This window comes from Herpailurus yagouaroundi, unplaced genomic scaffold, assembly GCF_014898765.1.
Source record: "Herpailurus yagouaroundi ecotype Mexico unplaced genomic scaffold, PumYag 211, whole genome shotgun sequence".
Classification (NCBI taxonomy): domain Eukaryota; kingdom Metazoa; phylum Chordata; class Mammalia; order Carnivora; family Felidae; genus Herpailurus; species Herpailurus yagouaroundi.
In genome coordinates, this window is record NW_024412442.1 from 2,707,658 (window position 1) to 2,732,312 (window position 24,655).

Below are 24,655 nucleotides of genomic sequence, written 5' to 3' on the forward strand. Positions count from 1 at the left end.
ATTCGAAATTTTCTTTGATGTCTCACCCCTCTTTAAGCCATCAGGAAATTTTAATTTTAAAGTAAACCTTTGATCCTGTGCCACACATCTAAGTCAAAAAAAAAAAAAAAAAAACATTGAGGCTGTATTGCGTACAAAGCGCTGTGCACTATGATATGTCATTTCAGCTACAAAGACCGCAATTAAGACATAAGAGCCACCTCAGAATGCTCACAGCATTTAAGATCTATATGGAAACAAGGAGATTTAAGTGTGTATAGGGGCACCTGGGTGGCTCAGGTGGTTAAGCCTCTGACTCTTGGTCTCATCTCAGGTCATGATCTCATGGTTCGTGGGATAGAGCCCCATAGGGGGCTCTGTGATGACTGCACAGAACCTGCTTGGGATTCTTTCTCTCCCTCTTTCTGCCCCTCCCCACCAAATAAATAAGTAACCTTTAAAAACTAAAATCTGTTATGAATATTCTTTGCGAGTTGACTTCTGGGATGGTGATGTGAGCAGTTCCGTGGACCTGATCCCCAGCAAGACAACTATAACTCATAAAAAGAAAACAAAATGAGCCACGTCAAGCCTCTAGAAATTCTAAAGGACATTCTACAAATGGGGGGGGGGGGTAAAAACATTGGAGAAAATGTGCCAACGGTTGTTAAGAACAGTAAAAGGCTATGGCATTTGGAGCCACAACCCATGCACTTGTTAACCTCATCCCTGCATGACAGAATTCTGCTTTGGATGGTGTAGAACACAGAGATCCTGCTCTCCACCCTTCCCAGGCTAGGGCGACAGTACTTCCAGGAGGAACACATCGTCAGTGCCTCTGTCCCCTTCAGCTCCATGTCACGGAAGCTCTCGAGGCAAGTGCAGTAGGAGGACTTCACCATGCCAGCACTCCAGGGTGCAAGCTGTCTCCCAGGTGTAGCATGCTGAGAATGTGGGGCCCTGATCTTCCTCTCCACAGCCCTGAGAATGGTGTAGGCTCGGCGCTGAGATGCAGGCTGAAGACACCAGGGGCTACCACTGCTGTTCAGCACACGCTCTGGAAAGCTGAAGAGGAATGATGCCCGTGTTCGCAGTTGCTGAGCAGTGATCTAGATGTTTGGCCTTGAAATGGTCACAGTGGAGAGATTTGCTCATCACACAGAGGGAATTGAGTTAATTTGGGGGAAAAAATGTATGGAAGTTCAAACGTAAGAGCAGAGTTGAAAAAAGTGGGGTTTTTGGTGGTAAGCCTTTAAAAACTTTTTTAATGTTTATTAATTTTTGACAGACATGAGTGGGGGAGGGGCAGAGAGAGGGAGACACAGAATCCAAACCAGGCTCCAGGCTCTGAGCTGTCAGCACAGAGCCCGACACAGGGCTCGAACTCACAAGCTGTGAGATCATGACCTGAGCCGAAGTTGGACACTCAACCGACTGAGCCACCCAGGTGCCCCCATGGTAAACGTTTAAAAGGGGCTGGGAGTCATAGCTTCATGAGAACAAATAGTTAAAACCATGAACCAGCTAGAAGTTTATCCACAGAAACAGGAAAAGAGAGAACAGCCTACCTAGGGTCAGAACGATCCTCTGGGACTGGCTGTGACGACTGCCCGTGAAAGTGGTCCAAATGCAATGGATGAAACTGTGAAGGGAGTCAACCCCGTGAGCGCTGTCCAGAAAAACAGAATAATTAGCGAGGAATTAGTGGAGGGGAGCAGCTGACCGTGGCACCTGCAGAGCGAGAGAAATCAGGGGAGGAAATAATTAAAGATTGTCACACTAGAACTGCAGCCCAGAGAGACTGTGAATTCCCAGGGCTGTGCTCTTTGCAGACCAACATCAGAGACTGTGTGCTGTGGGGGAAATGGCTTCACTAAAATAGTCCATTCAAGTCAGTAAAGAAATAAACCCTGGTAAGGCATGGGGAATCAGCACCCAAGTTTCTTACAATGTATCTTGTAAAATCTCTAGTTTTTAGCAAAAAAAAAAAAAAAAATATATATATATATATATGTGTGTGTGTGTGTGTGTGTGTGTGTGTGTATATATATATATATATATATATAAGTTATGCGAGTAAATAATAAAGTATGACCAAATGCAGGTTAAAAGAAAAACAAAAAAACAAATAAGCAGAGAAACTGCTTTGAGGAGGCCGAGATGTTGAGTTTAGCAGACAGAATCTTCAGAGTGTCCATTACAAATATGTTCAAATGACATATCAAAAAGATAAGAGCAGGTATGCGGAGAAAAGGGAACCCTTGCACTACACTGTTGTTAGAGGTACAAATTTGTACAGTATTTTGGAAAACAGTATGCAGGTTCCTTAAAAAATTAAAAATAGATCTACCATAGAATCCAGCAATCCCACAAAAACACAAACAAAAGAAAAACACATAAGTTTGCTTCATCAGAATTGAAACTTTCGTGCCTCAGAGGACATCATCAAAAAAGTGGAAAGATAACCAACAGATTGGGAAAAAAAATGACCACTTATGTATGTGATGATGACCTTGTATCTTAAGTATGTAGGAAAGAACTCTCAAAACTCGATAATATGAAGAAAAACTCTTAAAAAGGTATAAATGAGAATTGACATTTCTCCAAAGGTGAATAAGTAAAATGGTTGAGAAAAAGTATTAAAAAAATCTGATAAACACCTGAAAATATGACTTAATTAGCCATGAGGGAAAGACAAATCAAAACCATAATAAGATATAGATTCATATACACAAGGAAGACTATAATATAAAAGATTAAATGTCAAATGTGAACAAATTAGTATCCCATTACATTGCTAGTGGGAATATAAAATAGTTTAAATACTCGAGACCATATTTTGTCAGTTACTCAAAATGTTAAACTAAAAGTGACCATGTGATATAGAAATTCCACTCAGGTATATGCCCAAGAGAAAGAAAACCTGACGGTTTTACAAAAAGTTGTACACATTATTAATAGTATAACCAAAATAGGAATAAGCCAATTGTCCATCAAATGATAGACAAGTATAATGTGATATATCCACACAGGGAATGTAATACAGCAGTAAAATAAATCAATATGTATGCTGCCACATGGGTAAATCTTGAAAAATTATGCTAAATGAATTAAGCCAGGCATCAAAGACCATGTGTGGTATGAGCCCACTTAGATGCCATGTGTTGACTAGGTGAATCTATAGAGACAGAGTAAGGAGTAACTACTAATGGGTATGGGCTTTCTTGTGGATTTGAAGAAAATGCTATAAAAGGACTTTGGTGATGGCTGCAAAGGTCTGTAAATAGCCTACAAAATGCTAAACTGTGCACTGTCAGTTGGTGAATTGAATTGTATGTGAGCTATGTATCAACCCATCTTTTAAAAATGCTTTGAGGACACGAAAGGAGTGGTTTCATCTCTTTGGGGTCGTGTTCATGCTTACGGATCTTAAAAACAGCTTTGTTTAACTTAGGAATTTTAATTCCGGTTAAAGTAATCACTGCAAGCAAAAATGAAGAGGCCGAAATGAGCAGGAATTAGGTGGCAAATAGTGTGTCATCCTATGGGGGGGGGGGTGGAAGAGACATGGAGGAAAATCATGATCAGTAAGTTGAGGAAGTTAACATGTGAGTAAAATTTAGGTGGGAAAGCTGCCAAGGACAAAGAGTTTGTGTTTTCTTTTGTGTATAATTTGAAGCAGAGATTCCTGAGGGGAGAAAAATGGTGGTAGCAGAGGTGGGCACACTAGTGATCCATTCAATATTTAATTGGTTTTAGGATCCAACTCAATTGTAATAATGCTAATGCATTTGAAGGGTGTATTTTAAGCAACCATACTCTTAGAAACTCCATTATACAATGTGGCCTTCACGTCTGGAAACATGGGCACATATATCTAATAAATGGTTCACAGTAAAAGGTTCTGCTGATGTATTGTCCCTTGGCACCAATGCCTTGTTTTAATGTATTCTCAAAAGTTGCATTGAACATAGTGCATTAATGCGGTATTTTCATTTATATGTGCGTAAACATCTGTGATGTTACCTAAGATGATTTTTGTCTCTCATTTTTACTGATGGCCCTGCACATTAAGCATGCTCCAGCAGAAAAGATGAGAAGGTTTCAAAAGATACATTTTTTTCTACATTTATAGACAATATAGCCACCCTGTTGATGATATATCACTCTTAATATCATTTCTTCATATATCCACAGTACTATTTTATGATCCTCTCTCATGCCGTGTGTTTAAATTATTTTAAGTTTGGAGATAAATTTAAGTTCATGTGAAGCTAAAATTTGTGTTCTTAGTAACATACAAAGAAACTAAAAACACAAACAATGGAACAGAAAATACGTCACAAATTGTGATGTACTGTAGATATTAAATCACAGGTTCATTTCCTAATGGCAAGTTGAGTACCTAAAAGTCTGATTTGCAGTTGATGTAGAAAAGTTATTTTAAGAAGTCCCTTCCCGTTATTTGCCGCTACAATTATGATTGTCTTTCTACATCTCAATTCTTTGCATTCAGGATACATTGGAATAAAAATGCAAATAAATGGAGCTTTTAATTTATATTCAAAATGAATAATATCAACCTAACCTTGGTACTTTCTGAACACAGGAACAAGTGCTAAAGCAATTGTCTATGGATAAGGATTTAATTTTACTTTACATAGCTTTAAATTTACTTTACATAGCTTTCAGAGTTATTACAGACTCATTTTAAAATTAAGAGTACTGCAGTGTAATAAGAGTTGTTCATTGGTGAAGCTGGCACACAGAATCCATAATTAAAATATCCAATTAATATTGCTCACCTATGGTACATGAGTTTAAAAGAGGCCAGCTTTGTAAGGGATTTTATCAAGATTTCCTTAGCGGGAAGAGGGTACTAATTAAGGGAAGCCAGTAAGTTTGTTAAGTCTCAAGCTGACAGTTGGCCTGATGCTTCTGAATTTCCTGTATCAGAAAATGTTTCAAGTCTAGAGCAGCATGACACCCTCACTTCTCCTTTACTCTTCTGTCCCTGTGTGTGTATCGGGATGTAAGATAGGAACTTGAATCTTTCTCATCAACCCTTCAAGAATAATCAAGTTTTCTATTTCGTACCTGCTGTTCTTTGCAGTTGGTGGGGGAAGAGAAAAGGAGAGAGGTCAGGACCAGGAAGCAATAAAAAACACTTCACTTATATCAAATCCACCGAAAGCTCTAATTCATAACTACTTGCAATTACTGACCTTTTGATGGGTAATAAGTTATGCATAGTTTAAGATGAATGTGAATGCAGAATGGTCTTGAACATTTCGCTGTCCTCCCTGTCCAAGACTTGGATTGCTCTTTACTGTTTTGCTCTTTACTGAAGAGTTGTGGACAATATCCTGAGCCTGTTTGAACTAGGGAAAGCAAATAGGACAACATACATTAAATGAGTTCTGAATGTATGAAGCGTAATACCTGCTTTTGGGTTAACGTGACACATGTAAAAAGTACAAAAGGTTGTATACTCACAAAAAGGGGGGAATATCTTAACTGTTGCATCTTTATTTCTCTCTCCCAGTATCAGTGCTTCTCAAAATTTAGGAAGGATAGCAGTGATTCCCACCCTGTTATAAAAAAAGTGCTATACGTAGAAATGATACTATCTGTAAGGTTTATTGAAGAAAATGTGGAAGGCCGCTTAGACTCTAGTTGGCTGTCTGCTCTGGGGAATCAAGGGGACCCGCAATTGAGGAGAATTATAATCCATTCATTGACCACTAGTGGGAGGTAGAAAACTTCCCAGGCAAGTAAGAGAGTATTCTGGGGAACCTGACTTCATAGGCTTGGGGTAAGAGGCAGAAATCTGCACTTCAAAGTGTTACCCCATGGGGTTTAACACCACACTGCAGGGGCATATGTGCTGACTTACTCCCTCCTCAACTGAACAAAAGAGACTTAGTTCTTGGAGACTAATCATGGTTGAGAACAGTATATGCCAATGTCAAATTAGAGTAGTATGGCAAAGGAATAAAAACTTTAAGATCCAAAGACACGATTTACTTTCCAGTTGTGAAAATTGTCATGATCCTAGGAAAATCATTTAACCTGTCTTTGCCTTCCTTTGCTTGACCAGCACGGTGGGGAGAGTTAAAATCCTTTAGAGGGTCTTGGTGAAGCTTAAGAGGAAGAGTATTTATGCAAGCAACATCATAAGCCACTCAGTGTTTTACAAATTATGTTATTATTATTTTTACTATTGCTATCATCATCACTATGGTTGCATTTGCTTTGGAATTTGGAGGGTTTTTTTGTTGTTTTTTTTGTTTGTTTGTTTGGTGATATTTTGAAAGTAACTACAAAGTCACACAATGATTCATTTGAAATAAATGACCTCTTTCTGTTCAACAGAGTATCTTCCAGGAAACATTTGCAAAATGACAGGCAGAAATCTATCAGAAAGATTGAAGTCAGAAGATAATATAGCTCATCACTATAACTCTTCATAACACTTTTCAAATACTCATAAAGATGATTTTGAAATAATTTTATGTATCTAAAATAAGCATTAAATTGTGATTTGATAACGTGGGCTTCTAGTTTGAAAATAAAATACTGTAGAAAAATGGAATGCAATTCCAAAGGAAATTAAGGAAATATATAATATAAAATTTTGCCAGTTGTGTTACTAATACATAATCCTGACAGCAACATTGCATGGTCTTCATAAGGAATAACAATTGTCAAAACCTTTTATTATTCAGTTAAGGAATCCGTATACAATTGATTACATCTGTTTCTTAAATGTTGTATCTTATTAGAAGGTTTGTTCATTCAATCAATCAAGAAATAGTAATTGAATTCTTATTCCCTATCAGGTATTTGTAATGTAAAGAAGAGCTCAGCCTAGGACTTCTGAAAGCCTGCCATATTGATGGAATGTTAATATAAGAATATTAATGGATAAATACAATATATAATTGCAAGGCTTATAATGTCTGTAATAATGAAAAGTAAAGTGCTAGATACAGAGTCACTAAGAAGACATCTAAACCAAACAAAGGGTGTCAGGTAGGCTTGCCAAAGTGGTCATACTTGTGTTGAACTCAGAGGTTCCAGTGAAAGGAAGACCAGAAATCGACAAATGGTAGAGCAGATAACAGAAAGCAGGAGTGCTGGAAATTTTACTGAAGAGCAGACACCTCATGCAGTTCCAGGTGTTGGCTGCCACACGAAATTGCAAACTCACTGATGCCATATGTTCTGACATTTTCCAGAAAGGCCGGATATTCAGACTTTTGTGTAAAAATTCCATTTAAAATATTGGCAACTCATCTAATAATTTTATTAACCATTTAATTTTTTAGTTTTTTTTAAACAAAAATTTGTTTTGAGGGAGAGAGCACAAGCAAGCGAGCACTAGTGGGGAAAGGGCAGAGAGACAGGGAGAGAGAATCCCAAGAAGCCTTCATGCCCAGCATGGAACACGACACAGGGCTTGAACTCCCAACTGTGAGATCACGATCTGAGTCAAAATTAAGAGTCAGGTGCTTAACTGACTGAGCCACCCAGGTGCCCCTATTAACTATTTTAAAAAGGCCACATGATGTATGTCTGTTGACCAAATTTGGTGCATGGGCTGCAATTTTCAAACTCTACTATAATCAGGAACTATGGTAAATAAAAGCATAAGTTCATTTGTGATATAAGACTTACCAGTGTTTCTATGGACCGCTTAACTATGAAAACTCCTGTCTACACAAAAATCTCTCTTCAACTTCAAGAAATCAAAAAATTGTATATACGAAAAAAGAAGAACATGAGGATATATTTGAAATATAGAACTAGGAAACAAACATAAAAGTAATAGAATATGAAATATGGACAAGCTTCTGTATGAATTTGGAAAACTTAATACTCTAACCAGCCAAAAAAAAAAAAAATTGAGAGAGGTTAGATACAAATGTTTAACTCCTCTAAGTAATGGATAAGGACCTTTTACTATATCTTAGAAAGGTATAAGGGAGAATCCCTTGCAACATGAGCCTCCACACAAGGTTTAAGTTACACACCGACGTATTAAACAAGGGGCACAGCAGAAGAAGAAATACCAAAGATCCATTCATGAGAATAATGAGGCTTCCGTGACCGGTAGTAGACATTTAAGGCATTTATATTGTTATTTCTGGTGATATGATAGTCATCATTAAGCAGACATTGAACTAATTACACAAAAAGTAATTCACCATTGAATTGGCAAAGTTCAGGTAAAGCTTTGAATTTGTTTGTCGGTTTTCAACTCCCTGTTGTTTGGAGAAAAATTCTATTGTGTTCCATTCTGGTAAAATTGCATGGTTACGAATAGATAGCAGAGCCTCTGGGTTTACACTGAGATTCTTACTCATTGATCTTGTTTCCAAAGTAGAAATTCACAATTATCAACCTGTAATTGTTAGTGAAAATTTGTGTGTTGCACTGCAAAGATGTCGTACTTGGTTTCCTTTTTGAAAAAGATGAAGTTTCAGGGGTGGAAATTCTTTGAGAAGACCAAGACTGATGCTAATTTGTAGACAGCCATTTTCAGTACTGCAAAGCCATACATCCCATTTTAATTGTTAACATCTGGATTCTCCCATCACCTAATACAAGTGTACACCAAGACATTTTTACTTTATAATATTTTCCATTGTTGTGTCAGTCTGAAGAAGTGAATGCCTTGAAAAAATGGGGAGAGTGTAGAGAAGATGAGAGATACATACTTATATTGTTCAACTCAAGAATGAGAGCAGTATGGATGCTTGCAAACAATGGATTAGATGAAATCCATTGTTTGGATCTAATGGCTTTTGGCATATATAATGAACACACCAGAAACTTGCAAGTATGGAGCAAAAGAAAGCTTTGCATAAAACAATGAAGGTTATTATCATAGGTGGGAGAATTTTAAATAGAAGTTTACCGCAAAAAGGCATAGGTGTATAATAATCCCATGAAAGTATATACTGAGGGAATTAGTATTGATATCCTCCTCAAACACTTAGCAGTAAAAATGTGTTACTTAATATGCCTAAGCTCAACAACTTGATCTCTCAAGGAAACAGACACAGTCACTTTTTTAAAAAATGGTTTTCTTTTTTTTAAAGTTTATTTATTTATTTTGGGATAGAGTGAGCAGGGGAGGGGCAGAGAGAGAGAGAGAGAAAGAGAGAGAGAGAGAGAGAGAGAGAGAGAGAGAATACCAGACTCCTCACTGTCAGCACAGAGCCCCATGCAGAGCTCGAACTCATGAACTGTGAAATGATGACCTGATCCGAAGTCAAAAGTTGGATGCTTAACCCCCGATTCACCCAGGTGCCCCAGGAACCCTGAATTTAAATCAACTAAAAATTTGGAAAACCACTTCTCATGTGAAGCTCTTCATCATATCAGGTGCTGATGCTCCTTGACCTTTAGAGGCAAGGTTGGACACATGCATTATTCAAGTCACTAAATATAGTTCTAGGTTTCCCAGAAGTTGCCTTACATGCACTTGACTTAATACAAGGTGCAGGGGCAGAAATTGTGGCACAGTGCACAAGGGAGGTCATTTTCAGATTATGTGATTTCCAAGTGGTTTGTTGTGCATGTGATTTGTCTTACTCTTCATTACATTGTTGATGTAAGTGAGGAGTCCCTTAAGGGAGTCACTTTGGAGTGAGAGGTACATGCTATTCTGTTCTTGAGAGACATGTTTGCCTATTTCTTCATATGTTTCTGTGTTCTTTGCACAAGGAATCCATACAGTTTCAGGAATGTAGACTCTTCTATCTTATCTTCATATTTTCTGACACGGAAATTACTTGCTGAATGCTCTAATTTTGGGGGCACCTGGGTGGCTCAGTCGGTTAAGTATCTGACTCTTAATTTCTGCTCAGGTCATGTTCTCGTGGTTTGTGGGCTGACAGCATGGAGGCTGCTTGGGATTTTCTCTCTCTCTCCCTCTCTCTGCCACTCCCCCACTCAGGCGCTCGCTCTCTCTCCCCCTCTCTCTCAAAATAAGTAAATAAACGTTAAAATAAATGCCTAATTATTAAAAAAAATACTCTAAATTGTTACATTCTATGTCTACTGAACACAGGAACGAATAACTTCTTGATTGTAGCTAATGCACCTCCTAGCCAAGTGCATACTGCATACGTATTGTCAGATGGATGCACTAACCTGGGCTGGTGAGGTTTTGTTTCTGATTGGTTCTGTTCATCGCTCTTGCATGGGCAACACAGATCTTCTAAGTATCTTACCTCTTGGTGGAGAGACACCCACTCTACACTTACCTTCTCTTTACTTTTCTTGTTATGACTGTTTTCCACTCAGTCCTCTTCCTACTGGGGTCATGTGGCTGGTGGGTAGCATTATTTGCCATGATGCAAGCCACCTACTGGTTCCACTGCATGAGAAAAATCCCAACAATCACCCCTGCCCCACTTTCAGGAAATAGAATAAATCAAGGTTGTGGTGCTGTCTATTCAACTCAAAAGGCACATTTTTTTCTTCTTTCAACTTGGCAAACACTGGTTTGATCCTTGTCAATGGATCAAATGGGCTTAAAAATTAATTACTTATGTGGAGGAAGTATGACATACATAGGACATGTAAGGTGATTTCAGATCTTAAGATAAATGATGATGGCTTGTGCTTCTCAGAACAGAAGACGGGGGGGGAGTGTATGATTTATTCTTTCCTCAAAAATTACTCCCACAGCTTCCAAAACACAGACACACTTATTTTTTTTTCTTTTTAAATAAATCATCCTATTAACCTTATTACTTACTTAAGGCAAACCTAGATTTGGTAGCTATAGATGCTCACCTAGATGCCAGCTGGGAATGATAATACACTCCATTCATATTTGAACTAGAACTCCACTTTTGCTGTAGTCACCTTCACACCAAAAATGTATTAAAAAGAGGAAGCTCATACAGGTCAAATTGTTTAGTTATTGCATATGTGCACTTCTGGGGAGAAAATACATATTTTTAGCTAAATGAAAATGAATGAAAAATGGGTAGTCTCAAGATGTCTAATGCACACAAATTCTAGTGCCTTGAAGAGTGATTTAGGATGTTTCAGGATGGGATAGAAATACTGATAATGCAGATAATTTCGTCCAAAACCAGAAATTTTCCTGCTGGCTTTGAAGCAGCTTGTCCTTGAGATATATTTTCAAAATTTATTCAAATGGCACATTTTTTTGCGTGTAAAAGTTTCTATCAGTGCGTATACTTTATGTGGACGGTAGTAGATGACTGTTTCAAACAAGCCTGTGTTTCTCAAGATGAAACTCTCAGACCATGCACAACAAAGTCACGTACCACCATCCCAGTGAAGACGCATTCTCTGAAGAGTCCTGTGTGTGACCCATTAGGGATTCTCAATTTATTTGTAATCCATGGATTACTTAATGAGTATGTGATCCCCCCCCCAACAGGAAAACCTCAAAGCTTCTGATAAGATCCATATCTATGAAAACCCTCTTTCTTTCTCATGGACTCCTTTATTCCATACAATTTTAGAGGTTTTTTTTCTTACATATCATAATATCTGAAACAGATTGTGAAATCACAAAAGTTTGCTGATGGAATAAATGAATTGAAATGAAAATGTGAAATGGCAGTGGAGAAATAGAATAATTAAGTGTTATAATTATATGAGAAAGATATGGATTAGGTGACATATTGAGTCGAAAATGTTATTGAATTCAGCGTTATTAAAAGTCCAGGACTCAGTGCTTCTGCAATTTTAATATACGCTTTTCCAGCATCCTCTTGATTATTTCCGGTGATAAGTACCTTACAGCTTCACACAGCCGACAGTTCTATTGTAAAGCATGACTGTTAAAATTTTTATTCCTTAAAAAATGTTTTTCTTCCTTACAGTTAGCTTAAATTTATTGCATAATAGCTAATTTTCTTCTGGAGAGTGACATAAAAGTAAGTCTTGATTCTTTTGACAATGTTGTGGATGTTTGGAAGCACCTGTCCTGAGTCTACACATTATTCTCTCTACCAACTTAGTAGCCCCAATGCTTTCATCATCAGTTTTATTAGCAAATAAAAAGGCCTAAGGACTAGGTAGTCTTAGGTGTGACTAGTCTTGGAGAAAATAAATAGTAATTTGCTGGTATTTATACACCTAGGTAGTAAAAGAGTTGAGATTAGAACCTAGGTTTTATCCTTCAAGAGTAGCTTTAACTGCAAGGAAAACAAAAAACAAAACCAAAGGAAAAACCACAGTAACTTAACTGCTCATGAGGAATTAGTTGCAGGCTTGCGTTGAAGTCTCAATAGTATGAGCACTACAGCTTGCGTGGATCGTCTGGCTTCTATTTCATGTGTACAAGATGACCATTGCAGCTCCTGGCATCGAATCTACATTTCAGAGAAGGAGGAAGGAGGAATGTTCTCACCTAAACAAAGAAAGCAAAGGCTTACACTGGATTCCCAAAAAAGGCCTTCCAGTTGCTTTTACATTGGCTGAAAAATGGAGTTGTGGAGAGTTGTTGGTCAGTCCACTAATAGTGCGTGCTGAGGGACCTCTAGATCTTAGACATGGGCCCCATTTATGACAACCTTCTGTCTAGTTTGTTTCTTACGTGTCATTATTTCCAGAACGATAAACATTTTGGTCATCTTTTTATTCACATAATAAAAATAATCGTTCACATATTAACAGTGAAAATGATAATTGAACACTGTGGTAAATGGTTTGATTGTTCTATATTATTTGATGATCATGCCTATGATACCTAGCTTGTCTAAATGTCTTGCTTTGCCTAGTGGTATGGGGTCAAGAGTGACATAGGGCACATCCAAGGCAGCCATCATAAGGTGCCATCTTTGTCTCCTCTGCCACAACGACAACACATCCCAAATCAGGAATGCTCTTCAGATCTCTGAGTGAAGACATCAGATGGAGAACAGCAGTCACTATGCCCAACTATCATGAATGACAAGTCTTTCTTGTCATGCCACTGAAATATGAGGGCTTTAATCTGTCCCAGCAAAATCTGGGAAAAGCCGGCTAATTTATGAATAACTGAATAGGTGCTACGTGTACATTTTTGAATGTAACATTTGGCATAAATCAATAAAGTAAGCCAAATTTTTGTCACTTTTCAAAGAAGAACTGAGGCTCAGAGGGATTTAAGACATTTCCTAATGTCCTATGGTGGATAACTAGGAGCTACATTAAAATTTCTAGAATGAGATCCACTATTTCAGATTCGTTCTACTACGAAGTTTCATGGAAACAGAATGTGATCTTGTTTGTATATATTTATTAAGGAAATCTCAGATTGGATTGCTACCTTTTAGCACATGATAGGCTCAGATGGAGATAAAATAAAACTTTTCTGGTCTTCTCAACATAAATATTATCAAGCTATGGCGTGACAGTTAAATAATTGAAGCAATAAATAACTTTTAATGTTAGATGGCATCAGTTTTATCACATAGATTTTCTAAAATATGTTATTACCAATTTTGAATTTCTGCTCTAAAAAGTTACTATCTCTTTCAGTCTGTTTTAGAGCCCAGAAGGTGTACAGATTAAAAATTTAGTAGAAATCTAATGTTGTATTCACCCTTGTGTCAACTCAACAAGAAATTTTATATACAGTACACTTTCTGTGAGAACTATATATACACATATTTTTTTCTCACTAATTGCTTATATTATTGGATACCCCAAGTGCCCCTTTGAAAGGGCCTATCACTATAGAACCAATTCAGATGTGGACATAATCCTTATGTAAATCAAATGTTATGCTCAATATTTTGGAAGGCTTCTTAGGTAGAATGTTCTTGAGTTTCTGAATATACTCTCAGCTGTGATTAGCTGGAGACGGGATATAAGTGCCTCACGAGCTGATACAAGTCACATGCTACTTAATAAATTGTATTTTCCCTGCCTAATTTAGGGCTGCTGTGAACAGCATGAGGCTTTCACCCCTCACTTTTTTCCATCAGTTTCTGGTAGTTGAATATTAAATAAACGATGGGGATACACACTCTCTGTTTCCCATAACTTACTATTCTCCCATCCAGGTTCTAGCCCAGAGCAATGTGATTATAGACTTGCCTTGAGACATTCGATTTAAGGATGATGAAATGCAGGGGCGCCTGGGTGGCGCAGTCGGTTAAGCATCCGACTTCAGCCAGGTCACGATCTCGCGGTCCGTGAGTTCGAGCCCCGCGTCGGGCTCTGGGCTGATGGCTCAGAGCCTGGAGCCTGTTTCCGATTCTGTGTCTCCCTCTCTCTCTGTCCCTCCCCAGTTCATGCTCTGTCTCTCTCTGTCCCAAAAATAAATAAATGTTGAAAAAAAAATTAAAAAAAAAATAAGGATGATGAAATGCAGAGAATGATTATTAGCAGGATTCATTACACGAAACTAAGGCAGGGTTTACGATAAATCTCATTCTTCACATTTCACTTTCTAGACCATTCATATGGATCTTTAACTGCCATAGCTTATCCTCTAAACGCTTAATTTAAGTAATAGGACTTCCTAGTGATGGTAACAACAAAGATCATCAAAAGGAAACTGATGAGCCCTCTATAGATTAGGAAGCTTGTCCAAGATGGGATGAGTTCTCTCTCCAGTGCCTCCTCAGCTGGCCTGCATTCTTACCCAGGTGCACACACTCCTCTCTCTCTCTCTCTCTCTCTCTCTCTCTCTCTCTCTCTCTCACACACACACACACACACCACAGTGTCAAACCAAAACGAAAGTCACTAAAACAAACTTAAGGTGTACAATGTAACTCAACTTTTCACATCATTGGGAAATGCACATTTCAAATTAATATAGCATTTCTGTTAAATGTTGACACACATTAGAATGAAACCCTTACAAATAGTGGAGTCCAGTTTCAAATGTTGCATAATGCTGGGACACCTGGGTGGCTCAGTGGTTAAGCACCTGATTTCAGCTCAAGACATGATCTCACAACCCGTGAGTTCAAACCCCATGTGGGGCTCTGTGCTGACAGATGAGATCCTGGAGCCTGCTTCAGATTCTGTGTCTCCCTCTCTCTCTGCCCCTCCCCCACTTGTCTATCTTTCCCATAAATAAATAAGTAAATAAAAACAAATGCTGCCTAATGCCGAGAAAATTAAGAGCTCAATTTATTCAAATAATGAATGGAAATAGTGTGCAGATAGGTAGACAAAGATGCTGGATAGAATTAGATTTTTAAGTTTATGCACATAGTGACCCACCCACTCTTGTCTTCAGGTATTAGAAAACTAATAGGCTTACTTTCCTCAAAAGGGACAAAAATCTTTTATGACAATGGACAAGCATTTTTTTTGCATATCTAAACTTGTTGAATTGTGTATGTTCATTTTTGTAAGCAGTAGTCCTGTTTTATTAATAATAATAGAAAACTTGGAGTGCAGGGTGGCTCAGTTGGTTGAGCATCTGATTGTTGATTTTGGCTCAAATCGTGATTCCAGGGTCGTGGGTTCAAGCCCCACATCGGGTTCCATGCTGAGTGGGGGCCTACTTGGGATTCTTTCTCTGCCTCTCCTTTGCTCCCCTTACACTCTCTTTCTTTCTCCCTAAAATAAATACAAAGTTAAAAAATAATATTATAAAACTTAACCATTTTCAAAATGACATATTAATGCAATATATGAAAAATCAAAATTAATGCAAAATATCCCCAAGGAACAGAACATCAACAGTTTAAACAAAGACAGGACCATATCACTTATTTGCTCTTGTGTTGGGCTCCAATGTTGGCATGGTGCTGTTTTTGTTTTTTGGTTTTTTGTTTTGTTTTGTTTTGTTTCATTTTGAAAGCGTATTAGATTTTTTCTTGTTATTTTTTTCTCAGTTTTATTGAGATGTAATTGACATATAACATTGTCTAACTTTTAAGGTACACAATATAATGCAGATTTTCACATTGGTAAATGCATACTTTTAACTAATATGGTGTTTCTGTTGTAATATTGAAAGATATTTGGGTGAAAATCCTTAAGATTTCACTATGCAATGACACTACATCATGACAGATAAACAGGAAATTAAGGATCCTGGACAAAAATGAAAAAAAAATGATATTATTAAGATTGAGGATTAATGCATCGTCTGCTCTTCCCACATCCTGCACAAATATAATTAATAATGATTATTAAAAGCAGGGATTGTTACAGTTAAAGACCAATGGATGATTAACACATAAAATCTGGCACAATTTGGCAAAAAGTTAGCAATGTGTTTCAGTTAAATTTTTATCATTGTTTTTATCGTGTCTCCTTCCTACTGTGCTCTTTCTGTCCTTAACTTACTGTATTTGAATTATGCTCTTAATACACATTGTGTATTTTTATCTTGTAGTTTATTGGCTCGTGGATATTCTTCATTCAAGACACTTTCCCTAATCTTTTTAGAGACCTCACTTGCTAAATGTACTGAAGCCTCCTTTGGGATTTGGCTTCTGGGATCTGGTCCTTATTGATCTTCTCTGTGGCCATTGCTCTTAGAGCTTCCTTTTCTCTGACTTCAAAACCCATCAGTGTCCACCCCTCCCTTCCCCGATTGCTTATGTTTATTTTTAATTCCCCAGGATGTTGTGCCTTGGGTTGTTTTTGGGCTCTTTCCTTCCCCGCCCCACCCCCCATAAATACAGAGAACAAACTGAGGGTTGATGGAGTGAGGTGGGTGGGGATGGGCTAGATGGGTGATGGGCATTAAGGAGGGCACTTGTTGGGATGAGCACTGGGTGTTGCGTGTAGGTGGCGAATCACTCCTGAAGCCAAGACTACACTGTATGTTAACTAAGTTGAGAATAAGTAAAATTAAGAAAAAAAAAAAAAAGATGTATCATACACACACACACACACACACACACACACACACACACACACAATGGAACACTACTCGGCGATAAAAAAGAATGAAATCTTGCCATTTGCAATGACAAGGATGGAACTAGACTGTGTTGTGCTAAGCGAAATAAGTCAGGCAAAGAAAGAAAGATATCATATGACTTCAGTCATATGTGGAATTTAAGAAACACAACAGATGAACATAGGAAAAGGGAAAGGAAAATAAGATAAAAGCATAGAGGGAGAGAAACCATAAAAGACTTAACTCAGAACAAACTGAGGGTTGCTGGACAGAGGTCAGTGGGGGGATGGGGTAGATGGGTGATGGGCATTAAGGAGGGCACCTGTTGGGATGAGCACTGCGTGTTGTATGTGAATGATCAATCACTGGGTTCCCTTCCAGAAACCAGTACTATACTGTACGTTAACAGGAGAATAAATAAATAGATAGATAGATAGATAGATAGATAGATAAATAATAAAAGCACAGAGTCAAGTGCTGAAGAAGTGGGAGGTACAATTGTGAGAAGCGGGGCTGGTGGGGGGTTGGTGGGTTAGCTCTTTTTCAGCAGAGGAGATACTGGCTGAACAGAATATGACTGTTCCCACAGTGGGGGAACTTCATGGTCACTCCTGGGTTTGATTCCCTGTGCGCAGGTTTTCTCTGTGTCCTCATTTCTCTCATTTTTATGTCCTGCACTTCCTCTAATCGCTTAGTAAACAGGGCAGTGAGCTGGGGAGAGTGAGTGGGGTCTGTAGTAAGCTCAGCATTTCACTCTGGCTCATCTGGTAACTGGACAAGCCAGAGCAGGGGTGCGGGTGGGAGACTGAGTTAGCCTATCTGGACCTAATTATGCTCCACCTGCAAAATGAGAATACACAGTAGAGCTATTGCATGGTTTTAGAAAGGAGAATTTAAAGTCTGTGTCTGGAAACTCCGATATTTCTGTCTCTTTGGGCTTCCTTTCCACTGTTAGCATTTTCTTCCAAGTTCCGGTATTGTCTCTCGAGCTCGTCTTTGAACCATGTCTCCACTTTTTATTTATATCCACCAGTCTCCTTCTTAAGTCAGTTTCATTTCAGGATTTCTGTCATTTACAACAAGAATTCATCCTAATTGATACATGGCCAGCTGAAATCTAGCTGTGTTGGAGAACCTGTCTCTTCCTCTAAAAGTAAGCATGGTGGGAACTGAGCTCCCTCTATGGGATGTAGGCTTATCTAGTGGAACTGTACCTCAGGCCTGAATGAGCTGCTTGAGAACAGAGCTGCCAGAAAGAGCTGGAAGGATGAGAAATAGACAGGGTACCAAGTGCTAAGGAGATGCTTTACCACATCCTTCAGATTAATCCTTATTTTCTTCATTCTTTCATTATTCTTCCATGCCTCTGAACAGGTCCTGTCCTGTTAGCTGAGCACTGTCCCCAGCTCTGACAGGTGTTCGTGCTCCACTGTCTGAGTAGTCAGATTCACCTGTGGTCATTACAGGCCTGCGGACCAGTCCTGCTCACCTGAGCACTGGGAAGGCTGGTAGACCCCGGACCACACACTGTAGTCCCATCTGTTGCTGAGAACTGGCCTCCAAGAATCCTGTCTCTGTAGTTCCTGTCTTGTGACTTGTTTGTTCACTCACTCACTTACTCAGCAGATAGTGAACATTTCATGTATTTATTTATTCAATAAGCATTGAATAAAAACCCATTCTTTTGCATGCTCTTTGCTGGATACTGAGGATAAAATCAGGAAGAAATGACATGGTACCTATTATCAGGACCTCCTTAGTAAAATGGAGGGATAGTTAGCTGCATTTTCACTGTGGATAGGCGCTCCAATAAGGGTGAATGTACGGTTCGCAGGAGGCAGTGAGAATTCTGATCTCAACCCTGAGTGTCAGGCCTGGGTTCTCAAAGGTACCATCTAGTTTAGTCTGATCAAAGAGTCGTTTAGCTCTGTGAAGGATGAAGCTAACAAAAATTTCACTTTTTTTTCTAATCAAGCAGGCCATTAAACAAAGCACCGAGACACCCAGGTAGAAGGAAAACAAAATATATTTATAATGCCACCCTTCAGAGCTATAGTGAAAAGGGGATCGAGGCCTTTGCTCAGGAAGACCCAACTCTCCCCATGTGGTGCGGGGGACACTGTACTGATGAGGACAGCAGGTGTTTGGGATGTCTCTAGAGCCTTTAGGTTCCCAAGGAATCCTGGATCTGCCTCTTTAGAAAGAGAACGGATCCTTCTGTCAGAGGATCCCACTAACCCACCGGCAGACCTCTTGAGAAAGGTCCCAGGGTCCTTCACTTCCTGGGACCAGCTCGGGGTTGAGCTGCCTTTGATGGAGAATGCCCAGTTCTCACAGACTGATATAGGGATATAATTCCTCTCTGATTCTTGAAAATTCTGTTACTACGAATCCAAAAACTTACAGTACAAAATCCAATCGTGCCTAAATCCTACCATTGCATAATCATAAATATACACCATTTGATTTATTACTGTACTTCATAGTCATAAACTTAAGGGACAGTTTGGGGACCAAGGAGAATCAATTTCATACATTCTTGGAAGTACCAGCTCCACAAAAGCATGTATTTCCAGGCAACCTTAATGCTACTAACAGCAACAACCGTAACAATAACAATGTTAATGTTGAGGCACCTGAGGGCACAGACCAGTACACCAGATGGTTATCAACACGGCAGAGACTTTAAATAGAGACTGAGTTCAGCATCTGAAGACTTTACCACATGACAGTGCATTGTGGAGTAATTTTCAAAAATTAAAATGCTGAGAAGGGTTTGGAGGGAAATTTAGTGCACTTGGAGCAAAGGGGGCTTTCTCGTTGATATTCTTCTCGCTGTACTTTCAAGAATAAAAGCAAAGGAGGAAAGGAAAAGACACTGTATGACTATACATTGAGTGGAAATCAGAGATTCCCAGTCACTCTTTTGGAAACATACCTGGGATATATTTGGGCTTTATTTAGCAGGCTATGTAATAATTATTCTAACCACCTTTGTCTTTCTTGTTTGGTAATTATATCCAATTTTTTAAAGTATGTATGTATGTATGTATGTATGTATGTATGTATGTATTTATTTATTTATTTATTTATTTTGACAGAGGAAAAGAAAACAATCAGGGGGAGGAGCAGAGAGAGAGAGAGAGAGAGAGAGAGAGAGAGAGATACCCAAGCAGGCTCACATTGTCAAGTGCAGAGCTGACGTGGGCTCAATCTCATTCTGTGAGATCATGACCTGAGCTGAAATCAAGAGTCAGATGCTTAATTGACTGAGCCACCCAGGTGCCCCAAACCCTATTTTTAAGAGGGCAAAATATGCTTTTGAATTATAATTGAATAGCTAGTGATGTGTACACTCATGGAAAGTTTTGTCTGTGACTTCTGCCATTATGAGGGAATTCACATGGCCCACAAAAATCAGAACATGAAAGGCTACAAGGCCCACCCTGGATCTATGGGTCTGTTGGCTGTATATTGCCATTGTACTCACATTTATTAGATACTTGGCTATTTTCCAGATAATATGCCAGCGTCTGAGGAGACAACAATTATTAGAGCATGCCCTCTGCACCTTAGGACCTAAGAATCTTATGAGAAAACAGACATTCCCATAACTCACTGCAGGCATGGCTGGCTGTATGAGCTGGAGACTGATGCTTCAGAGATGGAGGGATTAATGGTGGGATTTTGAAGATTTCTCAGCCAAAACAGAAAAATATGAAAAATGAAAGTCATTTGAATTGTTCCTATGCATGTGATAGAAGGGGAATGTTGTGTCCCCAAAGAAGGTAGCGAAGGACATGATATCCTATGCAAAGGTGCTAGTTACTGTATTCTTTCTGGTATAGTATGCCCACGTGCACCGTCATAAGTCAGTGCCCTTATCTTTTGTATTTCCAAAAGTGCTGTGCTCTCTGTAACTCTCCTCCGGGTCCTCTGGGTTATTTCCCAAGCAAACCGGCTAGGGGATGATGGAGGAAGACATCTGTGAGAATCAGTTAAGGGCCTAGCACTGTGCTAAGCATCTGACATACATCATCTGTTACAGTCCCCTGACACAAATCCAGTAGCCTTAATTCTGAAATTGGACAAGGAAAAAATGGAATGAAACTTGAAATCTTTGATTTCTGATTTATGAATGTATGTATGCATTTAGGCAGGTATGCATTTATTTTCTTTATAATTTGAGTTTGGTAGAATTACTAGGATTTTTGGAACGGAGGTATACTTTAATTGTTGTAGTTGAAATTAAAAGTGGAGAGGAGGGGCACCTGGGTGGCTCAGTTGGTTAAGTGTCCAACTTCAGCTCAGGTCATAATCTTATAGTTCATGGGTTCGAGCCCTGCGTCTGGCTCTGTGCTGACAGCTCAGAGCCTGGAGCCTGCTTCGGATTCTGTGTCTCCCTCTCTCTCTCTGCCCCTCCCCCGCTCATGCTCGCTTTCTCTCTCTCTCTCTCTCAAGAATAAATAAACATTAAAAAAAATTTTAGGGGCGCCTGGGTGGCGCAGTCGGTTAAGCGTCCGACTTCAGCCAGGTCACGATCTCGCGGTCCGTGAGTTCGAGCCCCGCGTCGGGCTCTGGGCTGATGGCTCGGAGCCTGGAGCCTGTTTCCGATTCTGTGTCTCCCTCTCTCTCTCTGCCCCTCCCCCGTTCATGCTCTGTCTCTCTCTGTCCCAAAAATAAAAAAAAAAAAAAAAAAATTAAATAAGTAAATAAAGTGGGGAGGAAACTAAAATGACCTAATCAATTTTTGCCCCCTGTAGATAGAGTTGTGTTTTGTTTTATTTTATTTTATTTTATTTTATTTTATTTTATTTTATTTTATTTTATTTTATTTTATTTCATTTCATTTTATTTTATTTTATTTAAGTTTATTTAAGTTTATTTATTTTGAGAGAGAGAGAATGAGAGAGCAATAGCGTGTACACTTGCTTGAACAGGGGAGGGGCAGAGAGAGGGAGGGAGAATCCCAAGTAGGCTCCATGCTCAGTGCAGAGCCCAGCAGGGGGCTTGATCCCACAAACCATGTGATCGCCACCTGAGCTAAATCAAGAGTCCTATGCTTAACCCACTGAGCCACCCAGGCACCCCAGGGTTGTATGTTAAAGACCATGTCTGGAGAGAATGGACACCGGGGTCCCCCACTGTTGATAGGGCATAGACTTTCACTAATGTGGATAATATTCTGACATTATTTCAGTACAAATTAGGCATCGAATTCTCTTTGAGACCTGGGAAATTCTGAACCACCGGGTGTTGATTTCTGTCCACTGTTGCATAGGGAGTACTGGATTTAGTTCTTTGGTAGTTTGGCACGGGCAGGAAGCTGAGTCTGACCTTGGGGTGGAGGGTCAGAGGTGCCTCTTCCTCCTTTGTCCTCATTAGTGACTTCCCTTTTTTTAAAACCTCTGGATTGTGCATTGTCACCACGTGGGAGGCTGAATTGGATTGGCCAAATTAGCTTAATCTGAGTATATTTAGAAAGTAAATCTGTTAATCTGCATTAAAATGGCTTATTATATTCAAAATGAAAAGTTGAGAAGGAACAAATTCTGTATTCTTAATATACATGCAGCATAGTTCCAACAGAACAGCTTTGGTTGAGCCAGAGATTTCTATCCCTATTGCTTCCCCACAGGGGAGAATTGTACCACATATCCTTCTAGAAAAGACAATGGTGTCCAGCTTTCTAAGGATTATGGCGGTACTCTCTTCCATGACCTAGTTTCCTTGAAAAGCCTTGCCTTCTCAGACTCCCTGAGACTGTCCTAGGACCTGAGATTCCTTATGTTTGTAAGTAATCTGATGTTGTCTGAACCGTTGCTAAGCCTCAGAAATAATCCAGAAATACACATTGCATTAGAAATGAAAGATGACATGGAAGAACTTATAATTGCATGATCTTGTTTCTTTGACAGCATTTTGGAAACTGCATTTGCTGCGTTCATTACATAATTTCTCAACTGAAACCATTGGTTATGCTAGGATTTTGTGCATTTTGGTGAAAGGAATACAATATTGTGTTATGATGACAAAATAATGGCTAAAAGAATTGAAGGGATTAAAGCCTGTGTCCAACTTCAAGTTTTTGTTAAATCCTTGCTCAAGGAAAAAAAAAAAAAAAGAAAGAAAGAAAAAAGAAAAAAAGGAAAAGAAATGCTTTGGGTATAGTTCTTCTATTTCACTGTGTCAACAACATCTCTGAAAAATGGCACTTGTACAGCTGAGAAAAGAGCTTGGGCTTTGAGGCCAGACACTCTCTCTGCCACTTACTGTTGCACTATGGGACCTCAGACAGCTCTGAGCACCACTTTCCTCGTAGGAGTCTGACATAGTGGTAGTGATCCTTGTCTCTTAGTGGGGCCAAAAACAAACTATGGGGTCCAAACCAACGCAGGAAATTAATACAAAATGCCTATTGTGTGATAAATACTCAGTAGGCAAAAGCTCATTTAGAAGTTTTTTAACATTTATTTATTTTTGAGAGAGAGGGAGACAGAGTGTGAGCAGGGGAGGGGCAGAGAGAGTGGGGGTCACAGAATCTGAAGTAGGCTCCAGGCTCTGAGCTGTCAGCACAGAGCCCAATTCAGGACTTGAACTCATGAGCCATGAGATCATGACCTGAGCTGAAGTCTGAGGCTTAAATGACTGAGCCACCCAGGCGCCCTGCAAAAGCTCATTAAAAAAATAAATAAATCTCCCCCATATTTTATCCTAATCCTTTTTGTATTGTGTTTTGTTTTGTTTTTTTTTCTGTACACCCACCCTCTTGGGTTGCCTCCACACTACCACTTGCCCTTGTAATGAGCCACAGTACCAGAAACAGCACATAGAAATTTATCGCAGCTAAGAAAGTTGGGGACTGGAATGATGTGATCAGACTTGAGGATGGCTTGAAAATCATTCAGTTTTTTATTTTGTTTTTTGTTTTTGTTTTTGTTTTTGTTTTGTTTTGTTTTTTTGATTTGTACTTTAATGAATGAATAGGTTTAGCAGGGTTTTTTTTTTTTTTTTTCTGACCGTGGTTCTTTCTATGATAAAATTATCAATTACTTTCAATCTATTAAACACATCACCAAATTATGAAAGAATATTACATGAACTTTATTCTTTTGGTATTTTATAGCAGTGGCTAATGGAGGTTTAAGAAATTGACTTTACAGCGGCACATGGGTGGCTCAGTCGGTTGAGTGTCCAACTTTGGCTCAGGTCATGATCTCCTGGTTCATAAATTGGAGCCCCGAGTCGAGCTCTGTGCTGATAGCACGGAGCCTACTTAGATTCTCTCTCTCCTTCTCTCTGTGCCCCTCCTCAGATCATTCTCTCTCTCTCTCTCTCTCTCTCAAAAATAAATAAGCATTACAAAAATAAAAGTAAATAAATTGACTTTATAAATATTCAAGGAACTGCCTGCCTATGCCTTTTCCTGGTTTAGAACAGACTCGCTCTCACAGTCTCTACTACTTTTTTTTTTCTTTGTTCTTTTGAATTCCTGTATGAAAATATGATTGTCCTCGGCTGGTAGTACTACGGAAAGGTAAACAGAAAGCTTGTTTAGAAAGGGAATTTCTTCAGTCTCAGAGGGAGTGCACAGTACTGTATACCCCCCTTCTCACAAAATTGAACACCTCCATTTCTCTTCCAGGCAGACTAATACTACATGTGAAAACATATCCCATAATTATTCTGATCCTTAAAATTAAAAATAAAACTGTATAATAAAGTTTTGGGAAAAATACAGGGATCATGATAAACAAATTTTGGAATAGTCCTAAAGATCTTTTCTTTTCTCCCAAGTTTTTATATAAATTCTGT

At 38.9% G+C, this 24,655-nt stretch overlaps 1 protein-coding gene across 17 annotated transcripts in view; it reads left to right on the forward strand.

The window, feature by feature from the left end:
* The window catches only part of PCDH15 (protocadherin related 15), a 1,259,847-nt gene that overhangs the window by 188,523 nt on the left and 1,046,669 nt on the right, over positions 1 to 24,655 (forward strand). The window lies entirely within an intron of this gene.